Consider the following 12,023-nt stretch of genomic DNA (forward strand, 5'->3'; position numbering starts at 1 on the left):
TCCAAACGAATGGCATTCTCAAAGTAGGGATCTTAGCATGCTCTCAATACACCATCGATCCAGAATGGTAGAGGAAGGAGTAGGAGTGGGGGCACAAGTAGGAAAGACAGAAGGCTGAGGTCACAAAACTGGCATTTCTCTAATTAGCAACCCCCTCCCCCTCACCCGCCACTATTTGTTATGGTAAGGGTCTCTTTCTGTGCCCCTTCCCTAACAAAGAGATCCTCAGTCAGCCTCCACCTACTCCTTTTGATTTGCAGGAAGACAAACTGCTGGCAGATTGAACTTCCTAAGGAACACCTTTGGGATACGCTGGAATTCAGATTTGTTCAAGATGATGATGGTCATCAGGACAAATCAGAAATGATGCCACTCTTCAGGGTATCATTTGTAAGTGCAGTCACTCGGATTCGTTTGCAAAACCCAGCTAAACTGCGTCTGGATAAGTGACTAGATGCAAACGACTAATTTCTTCCATCACTCAGCTCCTCCCAAGCTCTGCGGGGGGTAGGCATAGAAGACTGCTTTCGGGTGAAACTAAGGCTCAGCTCACCATTTGTGCCAGCTTGAGGGACCCTGGAAATGTGACCCTGAGAAAAAGATAAAACAAAACCCAATCACAAAAGACGTTCCACTGTCTACAAAGCAAACAGAAACACAAAGTCGTTTTCAAAATCACCTTCTCAGCAAGCAAATATGTGATATTCTGAGCAGGAGCAGGAGAGAGAGAGAAAGATTGCCACTTAAAAATAACATGAAAGCATTAAGTAATTATTTAAAACAAGGCTGTTTAGAAAAATATTTGTATTTATTGCAGCTGCTCAATTGGCCTCGTTAAAGTCGGCAAGCATTTAAATTGTGTTACAATCTCATTTAAATCCCGCTCCGTTCCAGCAGGCTGAAGAGCTTGAATAGACCAATCACTTCATAATGATGATGAATGAGAAATTAATTCAGATACAAGCAAGACAATTTAGGCCTTCATCTGTTTAAATAGCCTTCCAATATTATTCGCCATCGCGGGTCACAGATTGAATCAATTGTCCAATCTTGTGAAAGTCATATCCTTGCATCTTCATCGAGATTATTTATAGTGCAGTGAGCGCTGCTGAAAGGTATACGCTGTTAACAGGGACAATTACTTAAAGGGAAGCGTTTATAAAATGGAAAACAAATGCTGGGGTTGGTAACAAATGGGATCAAAAGCAGTCATTCCAATCTGGCTTCCCGAGGGAAGGGAGCTGGCGCGGCCTGTAGGATGAGGGGCACTTCTGGCCTCCCCAGGTCCCAGGTGAGGCCGAGCGTCCCCGGCGCGCCAGCCTGTGCGGTGGCTGTGGCTGCGATGGCGACCCGAGCCGGGCCTCGCTCTCGCCGGCTTAAGGTTCCCGCCACCCCCGCGCAGGTGGCCGCCGCCAGTGGCCCGGGTTGGGTAAGCCAAGGAACAGCGACCCCCGGACGCTGACCGCAGGACGTCCCAGTTGGCGCTCGGGTCTCTGTCCCTCCCCGTACGGGGCTCTGGCCCCTGGGCCTGGGTCTGACCCGCAGGGCGCTGGGGCCTTTGTTGCTGAAGTTGGGAGGGCTCGTTGCGCAAGCGGGGCACAGGTTACTGGTAGCTTCTGGACTCTGGAGGCTCCGGCTTCCTTTTAAAGCCGATGGCAGGGAAAGACCCCGTTCCACAGCTCCCCCCCCCCCAACGCCTGCCCATTGCCATTTGGGGACCGGAAGCGCGCCCGAGGTAGCTTCACTTTTTTCTGGGCCGGAACCTCTTCCATGGTCGGGTCCTTTGGGTGCCCTTGGGCCTGTAAGCAGCGTCTAGTTCCCCCAGAGAAGAACCCTTTCCTTCTCCCATCGAAGTGTCCCTTTCCGTATCCTGAAATCACCCCTCCTGGGTGAGGCCGGTTCCCCTCCGTAGCCCTCCTCCCGCAGGCGTCCGGGAGCCTCGCAGTCGAGTCCAAGAGACAGGTGCCTCCCCAGGTGTGGACTTGCCCTCCCTCAACCTGTTTAGGGAAAGGCCAAAACGAAGCGCGCGGGTAGGTGGGTTTGTTTCTCCCGAAACTGGCGTTCTGGGGTACAACCGTGTGCCGCGTCTACGCGGGCTGTTAGTAAGCCTGTCTCAGAAGAGCGGGCCTTCTAGGCGGCGCTCTTTGGAAAAGTAAGTGAGGTGAACTCAGAACAGAAGAGGGATCGAACGTCTGCTGTGCCGAGCCGGAAAAAGAGAGGGTAGGGAGAAACTCCCAGCGAGCGCGGAGACGGAGGAGCCCACGCTGCACAGCACGCGCCCTACTCCTGCCCGCGTCGAGGTGCGTGCGTGTTTTTTTCCTGTTTCTGTGTTTGAAACAAAAGCCCAACTAACGGATTCCTGGCGCTCTGAGGACCCACTCCCGGGAGCGACTTTGATGTATTGCTGTCCAATTAGTGCCTTTAATTGGTGTCCTCAGGGACGGGCAGGCCCGGAGCTGGGACAGAGCCTCCTCTCGCCTCTCCTACACACTAGAAAGGTAAAATTTATAATGCACTGTAGCTACCCCTTGAGAGCGAGTGAGAGTGGGAGGCAGGGAAGAAAGGGAGAGATGCAGCTCTGCTTGGACGGGACGGAGCCTCCAGCCCCCGGAGGTAGTGAAGTAGGGCCCAGACCACCGGGTTCTACTCAGGTTTCTGTGCAGGAGGGTTCGGGGCGGCTGAGTCGCTGAGGATTATGAATTTGCTCGCAGAAAGGCCAAGGGAGCTCTCATTGTCTGTAAAAACCCACCCCATGTGGTCTACCATCTCGTTAATAATGGCTGTTTGTTAACAAGGATGCGGAGGTTAAATAATCCGGGTGGAAGATTAAACACGTCTCATCAAGGCGCTGGAAGCCGCGCAGTGCAGAGACCTGCGCTGGAGCCACCTGGCTCGCTGGAGCCACCTGGCTCGCTGGAGACTGGAGGAAGGTGGGAGCACAGCCTGCCAGGAGCCCTGGGGTAGAGAAGGCAGGAGGGTGTAGGACCCCTCTTTAGGACGTCCTGCTATGCCAGGACAAGTCTAACTCTTCCACATGTCAAACAGAAAATCCACATAGGAAACAGCGCCAGTGAGGTGTGGAGGTCAAACCCTCGCGGTGGTCGGCTGGAGGGCAGACTTAGAGCATCTGGGGTCTGAACCAAAGGCCCCCTTTTGAGGAGGGGTGGCCACCCCCTGCCTCCCAGGCCTTACATGTCGTGCATCTGGGAATCTGTCCCCACACGGGATCAGCACTGGATTGGAAGCCAGAAGATGTGACTTCTAGCTTGGCTTCTATCCCTAAATTGCTGTGAAATTTTTATTACATTATTCTCCTAGCTTTCTACTGTGTGAGAGACAGGAGATGGTGCTGGATGTAGATGATGTAGAGCATTTCTTCTTTCTTTCCTCCAGCTTTCCACCAGAGTTAGGGAACAGAACACCTTATTAGATGCTCTTTCTGCCCCAAACCTTGCAGGGTGCAGTCAAGGAGAATTTTATTTGGCAATTTTTTTTTTTTTTTTTTTTTTTTTTTTAGATGCAGTCTCACTCTGTTGCCCAGGCTGGAGTGCAGTGGCATGATCTCGGCTCACTGCAACTGCCACCTCCCCGGTTCAAGCAATTTTTCTGCCTCAGCCTCTGAGGCAGCTGGGACTACAGGCACACACCACCACACCTGGCTAATTTTTAGTAGAGATTGGATTTCACCATGTTGGCAAGGCTGGTCTCGAACTGCTGACCTTGTGATCCACCTGCCTCAGCCTCCCAAAGTGCTGGCATTACAGGCTTGAGCCACCGTGCCCAGCCTGCTATTTAGCAAGTATTTGAGGGCCTACTGTGTGCCAGTCACAGTGCAGTATGTATTTTTTAACTGTGAGAGCAGAATATCAGTTCATATTTCCCTGTTATTCTTACCAATAATGGAAGACAAAAGAGAAGGAACTTCAAAAAGAGAATAGAATAGGATGATATGTATGTACAGAATAGAGAAACTGCAGAGGGAAGGGCAAAGGCATAGATAAAAGCTGTAAAGAGCCTGTTGAACTGGCAAGGAAGTCAGTGAGGATAAATACTGCAGAAGTAGCTCCTTAGCAGAGATATTATATAGGAGAGTAGAGAGAAGGTCCTCTTCTGAATCCTGGTGATTTGGCAGTGAACAGAAGGGCAAGGGTTGCAGAATTTGACTAGGAGGCCCATATCTTATGCATCTAATGTTGCCAATTTTTGGTTTATATATTGTTTCAGTAGTTGGAATCTCTCTCTCTCTGTCTCTCTCTCTCTCTCTCTTTTGAGATGAGATCTTGCTCTGTTTCCCAGGCTGAAGTGCAGGGACCCAATCAGGGCTCACTGCAGCCTTGAACTCCCAGGCTCAAGTGATCCTCTCATCTGTCTCCTGAGTAGCTAGGGCCACAAACACACACCCCACGCCTGGCTAATTTTTTTGTGAGGGGATGTAGAGATGGGGTCTTGCTGTGTTACCCAGGCTGGTCTCAAACTTCTGGGCTCAATGAATCCTTGCACCTTGGTTTCCCAAAGTGTTAAGATTACAGGAATGAGCCACCGTGTCTGGCCTAGGAATTTTACTCTTTAGCTAATTTCGAAACATTGCTTTCTGAATCCCCCAATCAGGAAGCTCAACTGCTAGGCTGGGACTCTTCAAGCTTCTGGGTGATGGGCATCTAGCCCTAAGGAAGGCAGTGCTGCTTAAATCAGTAAACAATTGTCTCAGTTTCTGTGGGTCAGGAATCTGGTGAGCTTAGTGTGTGTCTCTGGCTCCAAGCTGTTCCGCTGGGGCTGTGGTCTTATCTAAAGACTCAACTCGGAAAGGATATGTTCCAGGCTCACTCATGTAGTTTTTGGCAGGATTCACTTCCTTGCTGGTGGGCTATTTGGCTGAAGGCCTCGGTTCCTTGGTGGTGGTTGGACAGAGGCTTCTCTCTGTTCCTTACATATGAGCCTCTCCATAGGGTAGCTTATAAAGTGGCAGCTGTCTTTCCTTAGACTAAGCAAGAGAGAGTGGTGGGGGGAGAAAGTGCCCAAGACAGAAGCTACAGTCTTTTGGTTACCTAATCTTGGAAGTGACATTCCATCACTGTGCCATATTATATTTGTTAGAAGTGAGTCACTAGATCCAGCCCACACCCAAGGAAAGGGGATTACAGAAGGCATCAAATCCAGGAGGCAGGGATCCCTAGGGACTGTCTTAGAGGCTGCTGCCCACAGACCCTCTTTTATATAATTGCTCTGAGGCTTATATAGCTTTATCGCTATGAAGAGCTTAGGAGAGCACCTGTTTGCTCTGATTATCAGTGTGATCCTTCTGATCCAAAGGAGCACTCATTTCTTCATCTAGACCCTCCTATGTCAACAGTTCTCTTTTCTTTTCCTGCAAAGCTCTGTAAAAGTGTAGGAAGGGCAGGACGGTCACCGCTGCAAGGAAAGAGGCTGAGGAAGCAGAACAGAAAGGGGATAGGATGGGAGGTCCTGAAAAACTCTGGGGGTGGGTGCCTAGAGACAGAAGGGAAAGTAAGAGACCCTTGTCTCCTATCATGGGCTTTACACTTTTTTTTTTTTGAGATGACAACTTGCTCTGTCACTCAGCACCCTGGCGAGAGCGCAGTGGCGTGATCTCTAATCACTGCAACCTTCACCTTCAGAGCTCAAGCCTCCTAAGCCTCCTCCTGCCTCAGCCTCCTAAGTGGCTGGGACTACAGACATGTGCCACCGCACCCGACTAGTTTATATATATATTAAAAATATATTTAATGGATAAATTTAACATATATTAATATATGTTTTATATATTATATAACATATATATGTTATATATATACATATATATGTATGTATGTGTATATGTGTGTATATATGTTATATATATACACGTATATATGTATGTGTATATGTGTGTATATATATATAATGTGTGTGTGTGTGTGTATATATATATATGTGTAGAGACCAGGTTTTGCCTTTGCCCAGGCTGGTCGTGAACTCCTCAGCTCAAGTGATTCACCCACCTCAGCCTCCCACAGTGCTGGGACTATAGGTGTGAGCTACCATGCCCAGCCAGGTTTACATTGTTTAGAGTATTTCCATATACATGATTATATTGATTCTCACCACAGCTATGTGAAATAAAAATTGTTATTTCTATTTTTGAGATGAAGGAAAAAGCCCACAAAAGTCACACAGCTAGTAAATGGGGAATCAAGGATTCCAGCCCAGGCTGTCTTACCCTTTGCCTTTGATTCTTTCTGTTGCAGTCTGACTTAGCTGCCCAACTTCTTTCCCATGAAGTTATAGCTTCAGCTAGAGTCATGGAAAGCCATATGGCATGAATATAATGCTGTGGGGGTGATGTGTCAGATACTGGGTTAGGGCTTCCACCCTGTCTGACCTAGCAAGTGATATCAACTTGGCTGAAAGCTGACTCAAAAATGGGAAACCAGGGCCAGACACGATGGCTCATGCCTGTGATCCCAGCACTTTGCGAGGTCGAGGTGGGTGGATTCCTTAAGCTCAGGAGATTGAAATCAGCCTGGGCAACATCATCAGACCTCATTTCTACTGAAAATAAAAATAAAAAAGTAAGTCAAGCATGGAAGCATGTGCCTGTAGTTAAAGCTACTCAGGAAGCTGAGGTGGGAGGATTGCTTGAACCTAGGATGTCAAGGCTGCACTCCAGTGTGGGTGACAGAGTGATACCCTGTCTCGAAAAAAAAAAAAGCAAAGGGGGGACCAGGAGGTCAGGAGGTCAAGGCATAGCATCTAAAAGGACTCTGTCCTGACTTCATAGCTTTAGGTACTGGGTTTCTCAATTAGAAAGGTGGAGCCGTGGAGCCCAGCAGCAAAAGGCAGAGAAGCTGGTGGTACGTGAGAAGTCTGAGGTGAAGGGAAAAGCTGTGGGACTGGCAGGAGAAGCTGGTGCAAGAGGAGTGAGTCAATCAGACTCCTGGACTTGCTAGGCTGATGGTGTCCAGGTTAGGGCTGCAGTCCTAGAGGGGAAGACTGGAGTCCCAGGCAGCAAACCATGGCTGAGACTTAACTGTTCCTGTCCTGTCACTCTTGTCTTTAGTAAAAGAGCCCCCTTTTTTGGCTGGGCAAATGGCCGCCTATAGTAAAGGCCTTGTTCCCCAGCTGGCTAACTGTGGCCATGTGGCTAAGTTATGGCCACCGGAATGTAAGTGAAACTGTTGAGTATGTGTGGCTTACAGAAGCATCTTTTTTTTTTTTTTTGGTTGTTTTTGTTTTGTTTGTTCTTGAGACTGGGTTTTACTCTGTAGCCCAGGCTGGAGTACAGTGGTGTGATCATAGCTCACTGAAGCCTCAATCTCTCAGGCTCCTGAGTAGTTCGGACTATAGGTGCGCATCGCCAAACCTGGCTAATTTTTAAAATTTTTAGTAGAAACAAGGTCTCACTATGTTGCCCAGGCTGGTCTCCAGCTCCTGTCCTCAAGTGATCCTGCTGCTTTGGCCTCTCAACATGCTGGGATTATAGCATAAACCACCACTGCCAGCCAGAATGGATGGAACTGAAGAAGCTATCCTGGACCACGAGGAGGAAGCCATGATTGAGCAAAGCAGAACGACAAAATGGAAGCAGCACAGGTCCCTGATGCCGTGGAATCCCCTGGACCCACCTACCCCTGGGTTTCTTCTACATGAGAAAGAACTATCTTAATTGAGCCACTCTTATTTTGTGCTTTCTGTCCCATGAGGTAGAACCTAATCCTAACTAATACAGTATTTAAGACTAAGTAGGCCAAATGTGAGCAGGAGACATTTTTGGATACTGATTGCATAAAAAGACAGGACTTTGGGGGATGTGACCACTGGCATCCAGGTTCACATCTGGTTGATAAGATAGGAGGTGTTGCTTATGGTACAGGAGCTTGAAGTTAGACCTGCAGGATGTGGAGGGTAGCATGAGTAGAACCTAGGTTTTGGGGTAAGAGACTGGTTTAAATTCTTGTTTTGTTGTTTACTGGCTGAGTGATCTGGTGAGCTGCTGAATCTCTTGAGCTTCCGCTTGCTTATCTGAGGGGTGGTAGCTATGATTAAGTGAGACAATAAGCAGAAAGCATTTAAATTCCCTTCTGTCTTCTTTGTTCTTTTTCTTATGCTTTACACCTAGTCCTAACTTCCATTTATCCCCTGGACTGAGAGTATGACTTAATTCAAGTCTCACCTTCTCTGGTATGCAGGGAAGTAGAGGCCACTTATGTAAATTCTACCTGTTGGAATTTGCCACAAAACGTGGTGGTGGTGATGGACTAAGCCATGGAAGGCTCAATGTTGGCTGCACGTTAGAATCACTTTGGCTGATTCTTGCAACAGACCCTACCCTAAATCAAACAAATTGAAATCTTGGCATGTGCAGTCTGGACGTCAGTTGTTTGCCAGGTTCCCCCAGGAGATCTTGATGCACAGTGAAAATTGAGAACCGCTGAAGAAGGGAAAGCAGACACATGCTCTAGCACCTGGTGGGTACTCAGTAATGCAATGAATTGTAATTGACCTGAGATTGAGATTCATAGGGAAAGGATCTGGGTCTCCTTATTTTCTTTAAATACACACAGTCCACTCAGATTATTTATTGACTAACCCAAGTTTTAGTAGTTTAGAGATAATGCATAATTGGAGGCACTCTGACATCTTAGAGCCAGGAACAACATTTAAGATTATTTAGCCAATCTACTTCACTTTATTGGTCTTTCAGTTTTCTGTAGGTAAAATGGACCTTTGGGGTTACTGTGGATTTAGAGAAGACACAGGACGTTACACAGGAAATATGCAACTTCTGTTCATCTTACTTTGATATCAAGGAGAGGCTGGGTGCCCTACATGCCTTTTGTATTACACTTGGGCTGTGATAATGTGTCCAGATCCAAAAGCCAAAGCTGCTTTTTTTTTTTTTTTTTTGAGACTGGGTCTCGCCCTGTCCCCCGGGTTACAGTGCAGTGGAATGATCATGGCTCACTGCAGCACTGGCATCCTGAGCTCAAGTTATCCTACCTCAGCCTCCCACCTCAACCTCCCAAGTAGTTGGGACTACAGGTGCATGCCACCATGTCCAGTTAATTTTTTTTGTTTGTTTGGTAGACATGGGGTCTTTCTGTGCTCCCCAGGCTGGCTGGTCTTAAACTCCTGGGCTCAGGTGATCCTCCTGCCTCATCCTTTCTAAGTGCTGGCCCCAAAGCTGTATTTCTTATAGGTCAGTCTAGGAGCTTCAGTGGAAGTGAATATTTCAGTTGTACATCTCTGGGGTCAGCAATTCAAGTTAGTGAAATGCAAATACTGAGAAAAACAGGGCAATCAGGCATACTTTCACCTAGATGTTACCCCTCTAAACTACCAGGAGGGAGCTGGCAAAGGAGGAGGTGCAAGCCCAGCTTGCAGACTCCAGAAGATAAACTTGCATGTTGACGTAAGTGTGCCTTAGGGGAAAAAACATTTAGAGAGCCCCACCAGTTTTTGTTATCTAGGTGGCTAGAACTGGCCAGGTGCCTTTGGGAGTTAGGATTAAGATCAGAGACAGTCTTTGGGGACAATGGTGACTGTGGAAGAAGTATATATAAAAATAGTCCTGCACTTCCAAAGAGAATTTCTAAAATTCCAGGAAAGTGCTCTTAGCCCTGCCTGAATAGGTCTGTTACTATCATGATATCCCTGAAAAAGAGCCAAATAATTCTACTTCCTGCAGGGAAAAAAGGTCATTTTATTTTTTGAAGAAATAGATTTAGTTCAATGCATACATTGTAATTCCTTAAGTAACAGAACGCTCTTGATAAGGATGTCTTCTCCCTGATGCCATAGCCAGAGGCTTGTATTAGTTTAGAAGTCTGTATTAGATCAAAGGAGATAGAGGGAAGAGAAGAAAGAAAGAAAGAAAGGGAGAATTGAGTTTAACAACAAATCTTGACAAATCATTCAAGTTGTAAAGCCTGTTTCCAATTGGAAACAGGAAACATTGCTTGGGTCATGGAGATCCACACTTGGATTTGAGCTCATGCTGTTAGGTATACAAGGTCCAAATCACTTGGAGGTGACCTGCAGGAATGTCACTGATCATAGTCCTACACTGGAGACTGTATCCCAGATCTGATACTCTTTTAATAAATAAGTTAGGCCAGGCACGATGGCTCATGCCTATAATCCCAGCACTTTGAGAGGCCAAGGCGGGTGGATCATCCGAGGTCAGGAGTTCAAGACCAGCCTGACCAATATGAAGAAACCCCGTCTCTACTAAAAATACAAAATTAGCAACAAGAGCAAAACTCCATCTCAAAAATAAATAAAAAGATAAGTTAAAAATAAACAAGTACGTTAATTAGAATTATTATTTTGATCTGGTAAAAATTTTACTCTCATCATTTTATGTCACATTTTAGCAAGATGTGACAAGGGGTACTCAACTAATTTCACTGTATTTTCCCAGTCAGGCTGGATACAGGCATGTGGGTAAACACAAGGGGGAATGCAGAAGTGTAGACAGCTTCACGTGACTATCTGAGGGTGGACATTTAATGGAATACTCTGTGCTTGTATGTTACAAGATGGCCTCTCTTTGGTTGGAGGGGATGAAATGGGAGGTTTACACAGATTTGGCAAGCCACAGAGGGGAGTTCTGGTTTTGTTTGTGGCTTGGGCTGGTTTCCTGGACTATTTGTGAGAAAGCAGGTGTCACCCACAACTCAGACTTTTAATTTCTAAAACTTTACATTCCATATAAACTTCCTACTATTAACTGGGATTCAAGTTCCCTTTCCAGAGCCTCTCTCTCCAAAATTCTACTGAGGAACACTCTTCGAATTGGAACCTCCACCTGATTAGATGAGTTTCATAAAATGTTTTTTTCTTTTTTTGACCAGCTCTGTCACCCAGGCTGGAGTGCAGTGGCGTGATCATACCTCACTGTAGCTTCAACCTCCTGGGCTCAAGTGATCTTCCTGCCTCAGCCTCCTGAGTGTGTGGGACTGCAGGTGCTTGCCACCGTGCCCAACATTATAAAACTTTTTAAAGTTTATTAGTAGCTTTTCCAGAGGCCGTTTCAGCTGATGGGTAGTTAAGACTTTGGTTAAGAAGTAATTGTTGTGAAGTTAACTGAATACTACTTTAACATAGAGTATTTTTGGAAGTGTGGTACAGGTTTGTCTAGTGGTAGAATGGTACTTTTATACCAATGATGATTTTGAGATGAATTCCTATTTTTTTTTTTTGGAGACACAGTCTTGCTGTTGCCCAGGCTGAAGTTCAGTGGCACGGTTTTGGCTCACTGCAACCTCGGCCTCCCAGGTTCAAGCAATTCTCTTGCCTCAGCCTCCCAAGTAGCTGGGATTACAGGTGCCCAAGCTAATTTTTGCATTTTTAGCAGAGATGGGGTTTCACCATGCTGGCCAGGCTGGTCTTGAACTCCTGACCTTATGATCTGCCTGCCTTGGCCTCCCAAAGTTCTGGTATTACAGGCGTGAGCCACTGTGCCTGGCCGAATTTCTGTCTTTAATGATCATTTGTGGAGCCCTTAATTTTTCTCTTTACCTGTAAAGTTAAATCCCAATGACATAAAGAATTAGTTTGGCCCTTTTCCCATAACGTAATTCTTAGACAAATTGTGCCCAAGAAATTACCTTGACATAGATAGTATTTGAATGCTTTGTGGAATGCTGCCTGCCGATGGACAATCACATTGGTTAAAGGAAGTTGCCTTGGATATTGGCTAATGTACATGGCTTAGAACAAGTTCTGTGCCTTACTCATTTCTTCCTTCAAAGTCAATTATTCCGATTTCAAGACAAACCAATACAACCTTGGGAGAAGGGATGTCTGAAATAGGTTCTCTGCCTTCAGTTCTATTTCATTCTTCAGGCCATGTCTCCTTCCCATGACACGGAGTCATGAAATATGAGTCATAGTAAATGGTACAGAGGCCTGAAAAAACTGTATAGATGGAGCGAGGATGATTGATTTCCAAAATTTTATCAGTTATTTAGCACAGTAGGTCAATGTATATATGTTGATTTTCTTTCTTTTTTTTTTTTTTT

Source organism: Cebus imitator, unplaced genomic scaffold (genome assembly GCF_001604975.1).
Source record: "Cebus imitator isolate Cc_AM_T3 unplaced genomic scaffold, Cebus_imitator-1.0 Scaffold45, whole genome shotgun sequence".
Taxonomy (NCBI): Eukaryota; Metazoa; Chordata; class Mammalia; order Primates; family Cebidae; genus Cebus; species Cebus imitator.